Here is a 20,305-nt window from a genome sequence, read left to right as displayed (position 1 = left end):
AAAGAACACATGTCCAGCCCTTTCTTCGGGCCACCTCTACTCTCTCTTCTCTTGCCTTGTCCTGCCTCCACCCGACTCCAGCCTCGAATGAAGGGAGGTGGCCTCTTTTATTAGCACCCGGATGTGCTCCAGGTGGATTCCGGCAATCACCCACCGACACGCCCCAGTATGGCGGAAGTGCCGGCTGTTCTCCCGGAAGCTCTCCGGGTGTCCCTGCTTCTCTTCCCCCCAGCACTTTCTTGTGTGGCGGAAGTGCTGAGGTCCAGGGTTCTCAAGGCATTGGGGTGCCCCCGGCGGTGACCACGGGCCCCTACAGGGTTGGGCTTCCAAGCCCTCTACCCGTGGCCCCCAAAGCAACCAGGGTGGCGGCCCCCACATGATCCAGGGCGGGCGTAGACCTTCTTCCAGTCCTTCAGGGCCTCCCGGCCGGGTCGTCGCCCCTGGCATCCCTGACAATAGCTAACTCTGAAGGGAATCAAGAGCAGGTTACATGGTTATATTTTTAAGGTTTCAAACCTTCATTTTGGCAATGATTTGAGCAGTGCTAGGTGGGGATGCTTTTTTTTTAAAAGAAATTAACTATTACCAGTCAAATGCATGCTGCACGCCATTTTTATATGGGATATTAAGATTATCCATCCATTTTTTAAACTTGCTTAAGCTTAAGGGTGATGAGCAGCTACAGCCTCTTCCTAGAGCATTGTTTGCAACACAAGCCAGAAGCCATACATGGGATGGCTGGCAGTATATTAGAGGGAATATTCAGATTTACTTCATCCAGGCTGATTTATATGCATGCTATACATACAATGAAAGACCTGCTAAATGCAATTTAGGCTTAAATGAGCCAAAACCAATTCTGGCAGCAACAAGCCGGTTTACATTTACCAAATAAAGTATTCTAGTATACAAGCCTGAGATGTGAGAAGAAAACTGGACTACCTGGAGTAAACTGCAGGAAAATATGCAAAGTCAACAGAGAGTGTCAAGGTACAGATGTGAAGCCAGCCTGTGGTTTAATGGCTAATTGAGTGTAAATACATTTAAATTCAGAGTTAGAGAGATTAGCTAAAGCAAGGTTGTTATGAGCTCATCCATTCTATTCGCCTAGATTGTCCAAAGTAAAATCAATTCAAGGTTTTGATGGTCCCTAAAGTCCTACTCTCCATCACGCTACTTGGTAGCTTGTCCCATGTGTCTATGCTTCTCTGTTAAGAAAATCTTTCTAACATGCATGTGAAATCTGCTCTTCTCAACTTTATCACAATGCTCTTGTTAAGAGAATTGATTTTAAAGTAACAATTGGGATCTACTGCACTAATTCCTTTCATAATTTTAAACACTTGAAATATATCATCTCTTTATCTAAGTCTGCGTAACTAAAAAGGTTCAACTACTTCAGTTTCTCTTCATAGCTCATACCTGTTAGTCCCAGAACCAGCCTAGTCTCTCTCCAGTTGACTTTCACTAGTGCTGTTATGTCTCTTTAGTACTATGGAGACTAAAACTGACGCAGTGCTTCAGATAAGGCCTTGCTAGTGCATTATATAACTTAAGCATAACCTGCCTTGACTCCACTCATCGTGATATATATCCCAACATCCTATTAGCTTTCTTGACGCTTCTGTACACTGTCTGGGTATGGATGCTGATGAGTCCATTATGAGTCCAAATCCTTCACATAAGGTGTATTTTCAAATTTCAGTCCTTCCATTGTGTAGTCAAATCTAACATTTTTACTTCCTACATATGAAACTTTACATTTACTGTGAGGCCGGATCGCCTGTGCATACCAATATTCCAATTTGATTCTTTATGTCCAGATTTATCCTTTTTGACAAATTTGATATACTCCTGTTGGTTTTGCTTTGAGGACAAGGACACTGATAAGGATGCCACTTGTAACAATTAAAAATGGTTATTCAGATTAACTTCCCTTTAACATAAAATCGAAACAATTGCTATATAACAATGGTTTGATTGCTGTTTAGTTGATGGGAGTAGTTGTGGTTATTATGTGAGGGAAACCACCCACACCATAGCCCAAAAATCAAAAACATCCATCTTCTAACCCGCTGAATCCGAACACAGGGGTCTGCTGGAGCCAATCCCAGGGTGCCAACCCACCGCAGGACACACACAAATACACCCACGGCCAATTTAGAATCGCCAATCCACCTAACCTGCATGTCTTTGGATTGTGAGAGGAAACCGGAGTGCCTGGAGGAAACCCACAGGGAGAACATGCAAACTCCACGCAGGGAGGACCCAGGAAGCAAACCCGGGTTTCCTAACTGCAAGGCAGCAGCGCTACCACTGCGCCACCGTGCCACCCTCAAAAACGTTAAAGTTTAAACAATCAGATGATTTTCTTGTTTGAAAACGAAATATTAAAACATACAAATGTTTACAATGAATTCAGATATGGAATTTAATCATTCAGACAAGCACTTTGCTCAGGATCAAGGAGATTCCTAGAGTAAATCTGTGGATGAATTGCTCTTTTGTGTAAATGCTGCTGTAATTGTTCTGTTTGTTAAGGAAAATAAGGATGGTTTGTATAATTAATTATTCCTGCAGGCTTTTATACTAATCCAGAAAGCATTCTTACCTGTATTTGAGCTTTTAACTGATGATTTGCACTTCCAGAATCAGTGCTGATAATTGTTTGTGTGAGGAATCAAGAAAGAAAGTAAGTTCACAATTTTAGATCTTGTGTATCTTTAGTTAGTGTATTTATTGTTATTTATTCTGATTTTGTACTCAAAATGACCTCAGTTCCTTAACAAATATGAAAAGTACCTTAATGATAAGTATGCATGATTAGGGTAATGGTTAAGTCTTAATATATTTCATTTTTTTTACTTTGCCTCATTCAGTAAATGACTGCTTTTAAAATTTGAACCTGTATAAAAAGATGGTAAATCACATATTTCAAAACCATAACAGCATACTAAATAACAGCTACATAGATCTATCAAATTAGGCACAAAATGAGATTTGAATATTCAAATAAAATTAAGTAAAAATTAATATATAATAGAACTTAGGCTAAAGATTCTTGGTGATGCATGTACATTTGTATATGTATTCTTATACTTAATTTTTTTGTAGAGATAGTGGTGAAATTGCAAGCAGGAAGAAATCATAGCAGTACTCAGCAATCATTACATAAATGTAAGAGCCATCAAAATACCATGCAAGTGCATCCTATAAAAGGGAAGCATCTACACAGCTGTCTTATCTTCAGCTTAGTAGTGATGGCTGGGTTAGCAATGTCTTGTTTTGTTAGAGTGTCATAAAATTACCACAAAAATGAAAGTGTCATTTTAAAACACAGTCCTTCACAAAAACAGGATTCGCTGTGTGTACAAAATGATGTGATCAAAAAGAAGGTAGAATGTGGCACACTTTACACAATTTCTAATGAACATATGAAGCCAGGACAAAATCATTCTTGATTACTTAAACATTCAAAAAGATGCAATTGCATTTTCCCCTGTGTCTTTTTTTTTTCGCTGAGACTAGAACATGAGATCAATGAGGTCTATCTCTCTTATGATTGAGGCACTGTGAGTGTATTCTTGTCTCACAAATTAAGTAACTGAGTGTATGAAATGTTGCACTGCAATGATCTTTAAGTATTTAGTCATTATAATTTTTATTTAGCAGATATTCAGATTTTGTTTATTTAACAGAAAACTACTAAGTTAGCAAACAGTACAGAGCAGAATTCTAAATCAAAGTGTGATGTAAATGTGTATTAAAAAGAAAGGAACTGTGCGCCTGTGATATTCTGAAACAAATTCACCAACCTCTGCTGGTGTTCATAGCCATGAGCTGAGTAGGTGCCATACCTGGAAGTAAAGTAGCCAGTGAGGGTGGACTCCACTGTACACCTGTAAAAGTTGGTGAGCATGGATGAAACTATCCAGTCTCTTGACACTTAGGAAAGTGGTGACCTACTTCAGAGTATTGTAGATATGTTTCGTCCACTTTATTTATAAAGCTCTCATTTATAAAGCTTGCAAATGCACAAAAAGTGGCTTGAAATGTGCATATGTAACTTCTCACACAAACACTGGGGTGTGACACAACTTGGCTTGGGAATGAGTGTATATTTATGGTACCTCTGATTCATGCATACACAACATTTCGAAGAGAGGTTCACTCTGACTAACAAAGTGCTACATCTAGTTTTTGTATGGTGTAGGTGTACATACATATAACATAACATGTTACCAACATAAAAAGGCAATTTGCACCAGTGTCCATTTTCCTAATGTAATCAGATCACTTTAATGCACTCATATTGCAAAAAGGGCACCTGTTCGTCATAAGCAGTTACATCCTATTAACATGCAAGTCAGCCAAGATAAGACTGACAATTGTCAGGACTGCTCAGGCCTAATTCTGCATAGGATAGCATCTACATTTACAGATGCCATTCACAGATCGAAATCCGAGAGTGTAGATGTGTTTTCTTCCTCCTCCCATTACATGCACACTTCACTAGTGACTAGAAATTCTCTTTGTCCCCAGAGATCAAAACATTTTTTATTTCAGGGATGGTGTGGCTGCAGCTCATGGCATTTACAACGGCAGTAACATGTTGCCATTCAACATATTTGCGCTTGCTGCTGGCAATTTCGCTTAAGCCACCAAATAAAGGTTTTTTGTGTGCCTCTAATTTGGAGATGAGAACTTCTATCATGCACTGCTGGATGCGTCAAGTGGCTGTCACCGCAGCATTGTGATTAAATGTGTATGAGCTTGATTAGCATAGTCCATTTAAGATTGTTTCAGTGTGGAATTGGGTGAGGTTTGAGGTGCATTCACAAATGCAACTTTACAAGATGATTGTGATTTAAACAGTAAAGGGTAAACCTGCCATCTTTTATAAATCATGTCAGTCCAATAAATTTAAAGCTGCTGACCCTCTCTACAGTATCAACTTCAAGGTAGATGGGACACCAGCTGGATACCACCTGGTTTTATAATTTAAACAATATATTAAACTATAATCTCAATGAGTATATGCGAAAACTAAAAAATAATTTACATAATTTCCTAACAAGATGGAAATAAACAAGGACAGAATAGCAATTTAGTTATTTTTTTGTTCTAGAAGTGTTAAAAGAGAATCAAAAAACAGATACATGAAAGCAATGGGTAAAAGGCAATTTAGAAATGCCGGACAGCAGCTTGAAGGAGATAGTAGTAATACATTAATGGACAAACCTAGGGTGTTCATTTGGTATTTTAGCAATACAAAACAGTTTAAAATGATATAAAATGTGCTAAAAATGCAGAGTGTAATTAAATGTAAATGATAGGAAACAGGCAATAATCTGAGTGTGTGGTGAGGTGATACAATGGTCAGCAACGATGCCTGGCAGCTGCAGAAAACTGTGTGTGTACACATTGTCCGTTTGCCCAGATATAGTATGTATAAATGAGGTTGATCTGTTAGCGAATGTGGGAGTGTGCAGGAGTTTGTCCTGCAATGGAGGGTCGGATTCTGTCTTGATGCTGCTAGGGCAGGCCTTAGCTTCTCTTTACTTTGCACTAAAATAAGTGGATTCTCCCACATAAAACAGAAAAAGAAATGATGCTTTAAAAAGTTTATTTTTTATTTTCTTTAAATACTACATGTTTAATAATAAAACACAATAACATCTGTTTACTGATGTATTTCATCAATCATCTCTTTATGCCAGTGGCGTGAAATATTTTCATGCTGATGACTTTGTAATGTGGTCTGTTGTGAGTAATTTAGATAAATGGCACATTTTAGCAGGTGTGAATATGTATTTATCAACAGATGTGCAATAGTTTTCCATTTTCAACTTTTATAGTACCTAAAGTCTTGGCTATCATCCCATACCACCTGCTTTATAGTAAAAGCTCCACACTGTAATATAAATGTTTATTAAGTCAAGTCAAAGATCCTAATGTTTTCGAGATTTAAAAATCAGCCTCACGCTAACTCCATACTGATTTTCCAGTTAGCAATAATTTATTATAAGATATACAGTATAATAAATCTGATTATTTTATGTTCTGATTCAAGGCAAGGTGGCACCACTTTCTCATTTAATTCCTGTATTGCAGCTTTTTCACTCTTGTCAATCAGTAGCACAACATAAGCACATGGGATAAAAGAAAAAAAATGCATGCCAACAAAAGCACAAGGTAACACATGCATGCAGGAAATATATACTCGGCGACAAACACACCCAGCTAATAAATATCCCCAAGTTATAATTTGTCCATTACATAAACACAGGGCTGAGGACAAAAACAAAATGTGTCTTGTAATGAAATAAACAGACAGAGAGCACAGATTAAGGGTTCGGGGGTTCCCCATATAATGTCTGAGGATCCGAGTAGTTTTTGCAGACTGAAATTACGGTCATAGTGAATAAATTGGACATTTGACAAGCAAACAAAGTTCTGCGGGATTTTTATGGATACATGGCAGGAAGTGAAGTAAGCAGAGGAAATGAAATGATGTTGAGTGTGAGGGGCGGAGATGACGTCATAATCAGAAACCGGAAATGAAGTCATCAGTTTGGGACGGAAGTGACATCGATTGAAAGGGACCGGAAATGCAGTGTGTGACAGTCTGGTTATACTTTGCAATACACTTTGCATTTACATTTTACATTTACATTTGTTTGCTTGGTAGACGTTTTTATCTAAAGTCACGTACAAAAGAGGTAAACATAATCAAGTAACATTCAGCTAGGGCCTGTTTGTTCACCAAGTGTAGTAGGACAGGTAAAAAGTGAAAAGATGTAATAAGTCAGTCAGTCATTCTCCAACCCGCTATATCCTAACACAGGGTAATGGGGGTCTGCTGGAGCCAATTCCAGGGCGCAAGGCAGGAAACAAACCCCGGGTAAGGTGCCCACACTCACACACCAAGCACACACTAGGGACAATTTAGGATCACCAATACACTGTGGTCCCCGGCCGGGATGCCCAGGAGGACCAGAGGAGGGCTTGTGCCTCCTCCAGACCGAGAGGGGGCGTCCGTCCTGGTTATGCTGGGGGCCTCGGGTAAAAGGCTTGGAAGCCCAGCCCTGTAGGGACCCGTGGCCACCGCCAGGCGGCGCCCTGATGCCGGTATATCCCATGTTGGAGGGCTTGTGCCTCCTCCAGACCGAGAGGGGACGTCCGTCCTGGTTATACTGCAGGCCTCGGGTAGAGGGCTTGGAAGCCCAGCACTGTAGGGACCTGTGGCCACCGCCAGGCGGCGCCCCAGTGCCTGATTATCTCAGGAGCCCGGCACTTCCGCCACACCAGGATGTGCCGGGGGGAAGACGACAGGGGACACCCGGACGGCTTCCGGGTGTGCAGCCGGCACTTCCGCCACACGGGGGTGTGTCCGCGGGAGGTTGCCGGGAAGCAGCTGGAGCCCATCCGGGTTCCTATAAAAGGAATAGACAGAGCTGGAGCGAGGACTGGAGGCGGCCAGGAGAAAGGCACAAAGGACTGTGAGCCTGGACTTTGGGGGATCGGTGCTGGAAGCACTGGGGTTTTGTGAGCATGTGACTTTTGTAAATAGTTGTACAATAAACGGTGTGTTGGGTGAAAATATGATGTCCATCTGTCTGTGTCTGGGCCAGCGTTCACAACACCTAACCTGCATGACTTTGGGCTGTGGGAGGAAACCCATGCAGACAAGGGGAGAACATGCAAACTCCTATTATTATTATTTTTATTATTACTGTTATTATTTATTTATTTAATTTGCAGGTGCCTTTATCCAAAATGACTTACAAAGCAAGTTATAAAACATGCAGGAATAATAAGAAGGTGCAAACACCAAAAGCAGCAAATAAAAAGATAAAAACTGAGCAAGATAGAGTAGTACTACAGTACTACTATATAATTATACCTGCAACTAGGCTAAGACAAAAATCAGTATTCTAAATTCTTTGTCAGTACAACAGCATATTTCCTGTAGAAAAGAAACTAAGCACTTCAAAAATGTTTAATGAAAAGGTGCATTTTCTAAAGACTTCTAAACGTGAGTTTATTTGGTGAAGTTTGTTCAGTGAAAGGGAGGTCATTGCAGAACTTTTCGAGCAAAAATGGAGAAGCATTGTCTATTCCTGACACATCTGGCAAGAGGAGAGATGCTCAGTGGGCAGGCAGAGTCAGAACTGAGACTTCTAGAAAGGACATATGGAGAGACCAAACACTGGAGATATTAACTCCATATAGCACCGAAACATCACTAAAACGCACAGCCTCTAATACAACTAATTAGAGAGCTAATTAGCAGTAAAAAAGAGGTCCACTGTCTTTACAACTTCTTATTAATTAAAACCATAGGAGTATAGCAGAAACACAGACAGGAGCTCAGCAAACTTTTTCAAAGAATAATATTAATTAAATCTTGCTTAGTTCTAAAAAAGCGCTGTGTTATATATTTTTTGATTTTATTTTGTTCTGGTGGCTATCTTATGTTTATTTGGGAGCACCACAGTTTTGCTGTCATTGCCTACAGTGGGTAGATTTTCCTATCATTAGGGGGCTTGTTTCTCAAAGTTTGCTAAAATCATCCCTGAGAATTCCATGATTTTGAATTGATCTTATAGGTTCCTGACTTTTGCTTTGTTCTTCTGACTTTGTTCTTTTTCCAGAACTTTGGCTACACTGTTATGGTTCTTTTCAATCTCCTGGTTTTGACTTTTTTCTGTTTCACGTCTCTCAGCTAGTTTTGACCTTTAAATCTTTTATTGATTTGCTTGCATTATGCTCTGCACAGTTTCATGCAGGTTAGATTTGATTTTTTCTAGTTTCAGGTAATATAAATATAATTTTCCCAGTGAGTTTCAGATGGTACATTGAAATTTTTCCAGTTAAGCAGTATTAGTCAAAGCATTAACAATGTACTGAAGGAAATAATGATCAGTTTATCACCAGTTAATCTAATCTTGTGTAAAATAACTCCAGATATTACCATACGATAACTGTGCATCCTATACCATCTGACAGATAAGAAAAATCTTTTCCAAAAATGGCCTTACTTTTGGACAGTCCCAAAACATATGCCCAAGCGAGGTCAGAGCTACCTGCCATTGCTCACAATGAAGGTCCAATACTCAATATATTTTAGATATTGTTTTATCTTTGAGAGACGTGTATGAATTTAGCTGAAGTACAGTGTGTTTTGCACAAACTGAAGAAGAATGGATGTTGTGAATTGTGGACTTCTACTCCTTATGTGAGATATTGATAGAGAGTTTTTTCTCCTAGCATTGCAGAAGGTGGTCTAGCAGTGAGCACAGTGACAATATAAGATAAAGTATGGATATGCTGACAATAGTTTCCTCCTTAATAGTGAATTTGTTTTTCGAGTATGAGTGCAGGTGGTGGATTAGGACAGTTAGGCAAATTCCTTTTTATGAAGTTCCTTACTTGTAAATGGAAAAATAACTGTTGTAGAAATTCCATGCTTAAAACTGAGCTGATCAGAAGGTGTTAGCATGTTATCAGTATGGGTTAAGATACCTAGTGTCTTTTAGGGCTTATATAGTGTATAGTTGAGAGGGGGCTTAATTGCAAAATTATCCTGTAATGAAGCTACAGACAGTAGCTTGTTTTCCTTCAAAGTGTTTACTAAACTGTTTCTACATTTTGAGCCAGTGAAGCACAACCTGATTACCTCTTTCAACTTCAAGTGAGCAGCTGTATCCACAGTAGAAACTGATTCGCTATACATCTGCTCTGAAATTATAATAATTTGAGGTCTCAGCGTTCTATAGGTGCACAGTGAAGACTACCTATGCTGACTCCATAACATGATGGTATGGGGTCTGCTTAGATCAGAGCTTCAAAACCCTACAGACAGTGGTGAAGTCAGCTCAGAATATTACTAGTACATAAATCCCTTCTGTTCAGAACACATGTATTAGACACTGACTTCAAAAGGCAAGCAGCATTATTAGCGATGCTCCATCAGCCTGCACAGTCACTCTGCATCTTTCACATAGTTCTGGGACCATATTTACTGGACTTTAAAGCATTTATATTATAGGACCTTATTCTGCATTTAACGTATGGTGTTGTATTCATTGTCTGTCTCTGGGTGGTTATGAATTTCAATATACTATGTATGTATGTCTGTCAATAAATTTGAACTTGCATTATTATTAGGCATTCTACTCCTAAGCTTCAATTAAAAAGGAGTACTAAATCTTAGTAATGTCTCATCACTGTTAAATATAATATTGTATACAGAGCATGAGGTCATCAGGGTTTAATTTGTGTCATATTATTCTGCTTCAGGAAATAACATCCTTGCTAGCCTACTAGGTTGGGGCTTACTTTGTTGAGGAATTTGTTGTAGTTGATTTGCTCCTAAAGACACTCCAAGAAACCCTTGTGGCTCAGCTGATTTCTTTAGAAGTTACCCAGTCATTAAGAACCTGAATGGTTCCCACATATGCTTTCAGCAAAAGTCAAAAGTAAGAGCTGTTCCAAATCTTGAAGGTAGTCATCCATGAAATTAAACATGAATTGCAGTGGTAGCATAGTTTAACATTATTAAATGTTGGTAGTTCTGTACTCTTTTACGAAGTCTTCTTCCCTACTGATGGTTTTATATCTGGGGTCTACCCAAGTGGCTACTGAAAATACAAAAGCCCCAACAGTTAAATATTGTTCATACTGGATATTGTTTTGGTTACCGATAAATAAATCTGACAATATCAGAAAGTATAAGTGAAATCTTAACACCAAATTTTTACTGCTATTGTTCAGCTTGTATTAAGGACCAGTTCTTTGTTCAGGGTTGATTTCTACATTACCTTCAGCACTGTAGGGGAATCACTCTGGTTCCCCATAATAATAGAATTAGAGTGAATACAGTAGGTTTGGTAAATGTGTGGGACAGCTGGATGGATGTCTTTGTTAACAAATGTTAAAACCCTGTTTTGATTAAAAGGTGCATTTCTTCCAGATAGAACCCTTTAAGAATGATTTCTGAAATTGTTGAAAAAGAGTACTCAGATCTAAGTGGGAGCCACTAGAGTTTCCTAGCAGTGATCAGAGAGGACATGGTGATACATGCTGAAAGGTTAACGGATACACAACCTAATATACATGACGTGCAGTCTGATTTAGAACAGCATTTTGGAGAACTTGAGTGAGGAAGAGGTGTTGAGATGGGCTGGCTACAGTTGGAAGCACTCTCTTGAACCCAGGACCCCGATAGTCATAAAGCAAGAATTGATTGGGCAATGAAGATACATAGCATAGCAGAGTAGGTGCAAATTCTGCAAAGTTTTTTTATTAATAAATTGTCCTCACAGTACATAAAGTGCAATGCAGTACAAAATCCGTTCTTCAAAAAATAAACAGTTCTAATAAAAACAGTATCCACACTGGAGATTAAAATAATAAATAAATAATAAGTAATTATAGGTTTAAATCAGGGTTGAAATACATCCATCCATAAAACCTTTTACAAGTCACGGTGTTTCCTTCTAAAACTACATACCTGCTGCTCACACCTAAGGTGTGCTCTACAGCAGGAGATTTCTTCAGACAAGTGCAGACATCCATTTAAACAGGTTTGTGTCCTTGACGCCATCCCTAGGCATCCACAAGGATCCCTTGAGCCCTACACTTTTCTCTCGTTACCATCCCTTGGCCATCAACAAGAGCCCACCCAAGGTAGTTGGTTGCTCCTGCACCTAAAGCACTCCATAAGAGCAACCCAGGCCCAGGAGCATCATCAACTCCCGACCTTTTGCCTCCTCTCTATTGGAGCAGTGGTCCTGCCACAATCCAACTCTGTTGTCTTCCTTACTTTTTTTCCTTCCCCATCATTTTAACCTCTGGTCTCCATCACTTTCTTTTCATTCTGTTTCACACTCTTCCTTTCAGGCTTCCTTAGGCTTCTTTTATCTGCTTGGGCGCAGGTCCCTTAACTGCAGACCTCTGAGTGCTACTGAGGAAACTGGCTGAACCATGTGAGTCTGCACATGATTGCAAGTCCAACCAATTCTCCCATCAACACCACAGGGCTGCTTGTTCATGCTACCATATGCACTTACACCCAGCGAAGCCTGTGTGCACTGTTTTTAATTAAAAATTAGCACATTGCCATGGATCCTAATGTATGTCAGTACAAAAGGATGCCACTCAGGCTGACGTTCCCAGTACATGGGGGTTTCTTGCACCCTTTCAGGTACCCACCTGCCTCCCCCACAGTGAATCACTCAACTAAAAAAAACAGCTATCTATCAAACTGTAGTCAATTTGCCAATTTTTCAGCATCTCTTTGAATGTATGTTGAAATTGCATCGAACTATTAGACATGCTAGAAAAACTATATCACTTACCTTTTCCAGGACAATTTCGAAGATGCATCAAAAATAGGTAAATAAATAAAAATCATCAGTGTTTGGAAACAAGCTTTAGGTAAAAGAAGGTGACACGACATGTGCATACTCATGGATGGGCTACTTCAGTCAACTAACTACTAAATATATTGATAAAAGGGGCAGTAGAGAAACTAAGGAATACAATTACTTGACTCTTGCAAAAAAGTTTTCTCTGATATATTACTGTGTATGTAACTGGTCCTTCTCAGAAAGACAGTTGTCAGTGCTACAAGACTAGGAATATCCTTGACTGCTTACAGGTAAGTCAGAGCAAATTCATTTTAATGGAGTAGCCTCACCAGTCCACAGATCCAAATCCAATTAGCATGTGTTTTTGGATTAGAGAGCCACTGAAGACTGCTGAGCCTTGTTGAATCCATATTTTGAAGAACTCCTGTGGGTAATTGGAAGGTGAACCTAGTAAACCACTGTGACCAGAGAGTATCCTCCTCACATCTCACTTGTCGCAGAATACGTACACTTTATTGCACAAGAATAAAGCATGCAACATAGTGGGATAAACAAAACAGAACATAAACTACAAAGAAATAAACAGCATAAAAAGACCTGTGGTGCCTCCTTCCCTTTCTTGTTTTTCACTTGACTAGCTTCTTTGGCAGCTTACCCAGTTCCCAACTTCTACAAACTTCAGTTAGAGTGTACCTTGGAAGTGCAGAGAATATGACCAAGTGATGAGAAAACCAAGAATAAATTGGCACACTCTTAGACAAAGAAAACACCAGGGGCCTCATGTATAAATGTTGCGTAAGAATGTTTCCATGTTCAAATCACGATGTATAAAACCTAAACTTGATGTAAAGCCACGCACATTTCCACGGTACCTCATACCCTGTTGTACGCAAGTTCTCTGCTTGGTTCTGCAGACTGGCGGCACCCAGCGTCAAAGCAGTGCTACTGTTCCTGTGTGGTTTATCTTTCTTATTCAGACCCATATCCCTGACGCGACTTTATAAATACACTGAAATTTACCATATATTGTTTATTAGTATAATGCATCTGATTGCAATTAACCAGTAACAATATAATGGTCCACGGAATGGTCAAACTGTTCCAAATACCATAACTGCTTTGATGTTGTTACTCACACTGCACCTTCTTCTTCTTCTTTCAGCTGCTCCCATTAGGTGTTTCCACAGCAGATCATCTTTTTCCATATTACTCTCACTGCACCACTCGGAGCAGCTGATCGGAAAGAGAATTATCGATATACAGCATCAACCACACCCGGCCTCAGCCATGCTTCCTATTTGAACTACTTCTCACATGGCAAACGCTTCATAACCTTTCCTGTACGGACCTCGCGGTTTAGAAACAGTTTCATCCCAAGAGTTCCAAACGTACTCAATCAGTCCATCAACTGTTCCTTGTAGAATTATTTGTACTTATAAGTACAATCACCTCACTGTAAACTTACACTACAGTTATAATATTGCACAACATGAGCCACTTTGTAAAGCTCGTATTTACATATGGTGACGATATCATTTTTAAGATGAAATGCAGCAAAATATGCTTATTATATTATACAGATAAAACTTTAACTTCATTTAAATAATTTACGTTGTTAATAATTAAAGGACACGGCATGAAGGATAGAATAATTAAACATGTACTACGAAGATATTTCAAAGTTCCTTAAAAGTTTTGAAGAATCTGCGTTATAAGCTTACAGATGGCTTAACATCTATTACAGAGCTGATTGTGTGGCGATCGGTTACTTGGAGAAAGAAAAGAAAGGACAGGAATTGGAGGTTAGTACGTTTGAAAGAGACAGTACTGCAGGGGCGGCCTTAGGCATGTGCAAACTGTGCACCTGCACAGGGCCGCCAAATCCCAGGGGCCCCCACTCCAATATATGTTGAATATAAAACAGAAAGGGAAAATAACGACACAGCTAAAAACGCAGCGGCAAATTTTGGCAAAAGTTAAACGCTTGTGTCATGAGTATGAGGTGGCCATGCAGTATACGCAACGGACTTGGCCATCCGCCGTGCATAAGATACCATATTAACATTGGTGGGCAAAGAGGCCACCGATTCTTTCTCTGCCCAGGGCCGCCACGAGCCTAGAGCCGCCTCTCAGTACTGCAGCAATAAATTATTTCATCGAAGGTCGCACACAATCACTGCGCCACCGTGTTCCCATGTTTAATAACTCCTATCATCATGAAAATGATATCACATATACAGCTCAGTATTTTAGTTATTCTTGAGCTGTAATATCACGAATGTAATGGATTCTATGTCCTGTCAAAGGAAGAGAAAGCCGGTTGAAGAAGCACATAGTGATTCACACACATAGAGCACATAGAAGAACACATAAAAAACAAAGCATTTAACGTGCTACTTTAATTACGATGTGATTTGAGAAACTGGTTAATTAAATGATTTTAAGATGAAGTTTATGATGTTCTACTTTAATGACAAAACAAGCTACGTGATTACAGTGGAAATTTCGAGACTGAAGTTGACATTTCGTGCTTTTTCCCCACTGTGTGCCTGTTTTTTTACTTGTAATAATAAAGATCACAAGACATTGCGAAGGCTTGGGGCAGCCACCCATATAATTGCTCCCAGCAGCAAAACTTCTTTAATAATCAGATCCATCTTCACACTATTCAGTCCAAAACAGAACTAACTCAATATTAACAAGATGGCGGCTTTAAAGGCCATTACAGGAAGTGATGTCATCAGGACCGGAACCGGAAATCACGTCGTTGGCTGCCCCAGACCTGGGCGGGATTTCCATAGAATGGACTGTAAGAGATCAAGAGGGAGAATGAGTGCACTTTGCCACCCCCTGGTCCGGCGTGGAATTACATGTATTCGAGCCCTTTAGTTGCCTCCTAAACACACGTGTGTGACACTCTGTACCCTAATAAGCTTTCAAATGACACTCAGATGGTGGGCTACGACTCATCTTTTCACAGTGACTTTGATATCTGACAACTTCTTTTTTATTTCGGACACTGTGCGACTCTGTGAACTTGAGCTATCGAGTTTCTCCGACACGCTATGTCAGTCGATCAGCTTCCTTTTGTTGTTTTTCACTGTTTAAACCAACAAACAGTATGTTTTTCCTTGCCTCCACTTGATATTTGCTGAAATTCTTCCATTTTCCCCTCTTGCTTTTTCCATTGTCTTTTCACAGAACACTGAACTTAAGGACTATTTATATTGATTTGCATATTCAAAGAGGTGTAATTCTGGGAGGAGTTGGGGCGGGACAGCAGGTATGTGCACGAGCGTTACTTTTCACGCTGACCGGGATTTATGTAGCAGAAGAATGTGGAAGTGGGTGAACACACAGATTCCTGCATCTGGATTTTTCTGTGAGCAAGCTCATTTCGGCTTTCGTGCTTACATCATGTTATAGCGCAAATTCTACGTGCAGTGTTATGCATGAGGCCCCAGGTGACAGATAAGAGAAATACATAGCAGAATTCAAAATGCAAACACTAGAAACAAAACACAAAATAAAGCACTATCTTGGAAGCATAGTTGAATTTTTCTAGTAATTTACAGAAAGCATGCAACAAAGTTGAGGAAACCAAAGTTAGGATGTTAGAAGCCGTGTGCCACCATGTTATATATGATGAAAAAATGCATCACATGACCTGCATGTCATACCACTGGCACAGGCATAGTGACAATAAAGATATGGCCATGACCAAGAAAATTAGTAGAAAATGATAACATACATGACATCAAAGGTCCTAAGATACGTGAAATGACATCAGCGACATAACCACAATCAGAAGTTGAAAAATAAGAATCAAATAAACACCAAGATGAAGGGATGTAAGAGAAATTGAAAACCAGTAAACAAGCAGGGATTAAAAAGACAGAGAATCAAAAGAAACACTGATTAGAAAATCTCAAAGCAAACTAAAAAAATCAAAGTCAAAAGAAATATGGAAATAGTTCTAACTCTCTAATATTTTTTGCAATAGCTAATACACAAGGTTTGTAAAAATATTCAATAATTTAATTGATTATTAAATTAAATTAATCCATAGACACTTGGATGGTATGAGGCCATCTTAAACGGGCTGAACACAATGACATCATTTACCATGTGACTAATGTGTCAGCTGAGCAGCAACAGGCATAGCGACCATAAACAACACGGCCTCACTGATACAAAGACTGCTGCAAAATGGTACCAGTATAATGATAATGATAAAAAATATTCACAACCACATTTTATTATTATGAAACATTGAAGCACAGTGGGTTTAATTTGGCTTTTTTTACACTGATCAACAGAACAAGACTCTTTGATGTCAAAGTGAAAACAGATCTCTGCAAACTGATCTAAATTATTTGCAACTATGAAACAAAATAATTGTATAAGTATTCAGTATTCAATAGATTTCAGCCTTCAGTCTTCATGGGCAGGTCTCCACCAGCTTTGGACAACTAGACAGTACAATTTTTTTCCTTGTTCTCCTTTTTAAAACTGCTGTTAAGCTCTCAGGTTGGATGGAGACTGTGTATGAAACAACCTTCTGCAGGGTCTTCTTCAGAAAAATATCTTCACAGCATCATGCTGCCACCAGTACACTTCATGGTGGGGATGATATGTTTGCAATAACATATAGGGCTTGGTTGACAACAAACTTGGCATTTAGTTTGATGGCTAAAATGCTGAATTTTGATCTCATCAGACCATAGAACCTTCTTCCTCATGACGTTTAGAGTCTTTTATGCACCTTCTGGGAAACTGTAGGCAAGATGTCATATTCATTTTTTTAAACAGTGGTTTTCTCTTTGCCATTCCTCTATAACACTGTGATTTATGAGGCAACAGTTGTTGTCTGTATAGTCCCTCCAATCTCAGAAAAAATAGCTTGTAACTCCTTCAGAGTTCTCATAGGTATCTTGGAAGCCTCGCTAACTAGTCTTCTTCAAAAAATTACTCTGTTTTTGTGGAGAGCCTGCTCTAGGTAAATTCCCAGCGATGCCATACTGTTTCCACTACTTAGTGATTGACTTAACTGGACTCTAAGATATATTCTCATTTTCTCATCTCCATCCCCTGACTTATGCCTTTTAGTCATTCTTTTTTGGAATTGTTTGGAGTTTTGTTTTGTTTTGTTTTTTTGTTTTGTCCTCATTTGTTAGCTCATGATATTGATTAACAACAAGCAGAACTTCCCAGATCAGGCACATTTACACTGCAGTCGGTGTCTGCATTGAACTAATTCTGTGCCTTCTAAAGTCAATTGCCTGCACTAGTGATGATTTAGGTGTGTCAGATTAAATGAGTTGAATACTTAGGTAATCAATTATGTTATGCTTTATAAATGTAATTAATTTAGACCACTTTGAATAGATCCGCTTTGACTTTTTTTTATTAAAGAGTCTATTTCTGTTGATCAGTGTCAAAAAGTTCAAATTAAATCCCGGTGATTTAATATTGCATAACAATTAACTGTAAAAACCTCAATGGGGGTGAAAACTTTTCCTTGGCACTGTAAATAAAATATAACGCCATTATAAGCAATATTAATTCACAAAACAGTAACAGAAATGAAATTCTAAAGATACAAACTAAGAGATACAACATTAATATCAAAATCTACAAAATATAAAATCCATGGAAATATGAAAACAGCATGCCTTAAAACTTCAAAGTCACTACAATAACATTTACTATAAATCAAAAGTAAAGTACAGAATTCCATGCAGAATGCACACATAATAGGCAGTTGCCAGATAAATGCACTCTGCTGTCATCCATCATCTCTTCCTCTCTCACAGTCTTACACTTGTCCCCCCACCAGTGATTGTTTGCTGCAGCTGTCCTCCCAACTCTGGACTCACTCTACTTGCATTTAAAATAACTTTTAACTCTCTCTTGGGGTTACTTCGACCCTAAGCCTTATAATTAGTCCTGGAATAAAGATCACCTTCTTTGGTATTTGGACACACTTTTAAAACTCTTCCAAGCAGATTTGATATCCACTACCAGCTAAGTTACAAAAGCTGTAGTGTACATTGGAGTTGACATTGATCAGCATCCTAATGCCACACTTTTAGCACCTTACTGAACCCATAATCCAACAGAATTCAGATGTTCTAAGGACAAAAGAGGATGTGAGGGATTGCCGGCCATGTATCCCGGCCAACAACCCCAAACCGCCAGATGGAGCCATCCCTGCAACATGGAAGGACCCCGAATTGCAGCAGTGCATCATGGAACTTGGAGTTTTTCACCACAGCCTTGCTGGATACCATGGGGGCCACTGGAGGACGCTGCAGGGAGGCCCAGGGACTTATACTTTCCTTATGGCCTGGAAGTAATTCACAATCGTGGAAATGGAAGAAATGATATACTTCTGGGCTGAAGAAAAAGAGAAAATTACCCGACCCGGAAGTGTTGGATAATCACATGGACTGAGGGCTCAAAAACACTTCCGGGTCAAGGAGTACAAAGGACTGTGGGAGATCCCAGACAGACGAGCTGAGTTGGGAGGCAGTGTGGCTAAGCATCTGGGAGTTTGGAGGATTGTTATTGTGATTGGTTATTTGATTATTGGAGAATTGTGGAGAGGAGCGTGCTTTGTGCACTTTATTATTATAATAAATAATCATTATTGGACTTTTACCTGGTGTCTGACGTGTGGTCTGAGGGTACAAGGGGGCGAGAAAGCCCTAATCTGTCATTAAGATCAACCCGTTGTTGTTGTAAGGATCCCCTTTGTTATGAGCCTTGTGTGTTAGTGTTCAGAAGCCAAAGGCAAACAGAATGTTAGGTTATATAACACGATGTGTGGAGTACAAGTCCAAGGAGGTTATGCTCAAACTTTATAATGCACTGGTGAGGCCTCATCTTGAGCACAGTAATCCCTCCTCGATCGCGGGGGTTGCGTTCCAGAACCCCCCGCGATAGGTGAAAATCCGCGAATTAGAAACCATATGTTTGTATTTTAATTTTTATATATTTTAAGCCCTTATAAACTCTCCCACACTGTTAACATTATTAGAGCCCTCTAGACATGAAATAACACCCTTTAGGCAAAAGTTTAAACTGTGCTCCATGACAAGACAGAGGTGGCAGTTCTTTCTCACAATTAAAAGAATGCAAACATATCTTCTCTTCAAAGGAGCGCCGTCAGGAGCAGAGAATGTCAGAGAGAGAGAGAGATCGTGACAGAAAAGCAAACAATCAAAAAATCAATACGTGCTGTTGGGCTTTTAAGTATGCACACCGCGATAAAGCAGCCAAAAAGAAGGGAGCAATGTGAAGGTAGTCTTTCAGCATTTTTTAGAGTAGCGTCCGTATCTTCTAGGCAAACAGCCTCTGTGCAAACAGCCTCTCTGCTCACACCCCCTCCGTCAGGCTCAGAGCATGTCAAAGAGAGAGAGAGAGAGACCGAGAAAAACAAACAATCAAGCACCGCTCGGGAAGCACATCGAATATCATTGAGGAGTTTTATTTAATACGTAATACATGCTCTGATTGGGTAGCTTCTAAGCCATCTGCCAATAGCGTCCCTTGTATGAAATCAACTGGACAAACAAACTGAGGAAGCATGTACTTTAAATTAAAAGACCCACTGTCCGCAGAAATCCGTGAACCAACGAAAAATCTGTGATATATATTTAGATATGCTTACATTTAAAATCCGCGATGGAGTGAAGCCGCGAAAGTCGAAGCGCGATATAGCGAGGGATCACAGTACTGTGTGCAGTTTTGGTCTCCAGGCTACAAAAGGATATTGCAGTGCTAGAAAAGGTCCACAGAAGAGCGACTTGGCTGATTCCAGTGCTACAGGGGATAAATTATGAAGAAAGATTAAAAAAGCCGAGCCTTTTCAGTTTAAGTGAAAGAAGAGGTGACATGATTGAAGTGTTTAAAATCATGAAGGG

Source organism: Polypterus senegalus, chromosome 5, assembly GCF_016835505.1.
Source record: "Polypterus senegalus isolate Bchr_013 chromosome 5, ASM1683550v1, whole genome shotgun sequence".
Lineage (NCBI taxonomy): Eukaryota > Metazoa > Chordata > Cladistia > Polypteriformes > Polypteridae > Polypterus > Polypterus senegalus.
Note: the sequence above shows the minus strand (reverse complement) of the source record.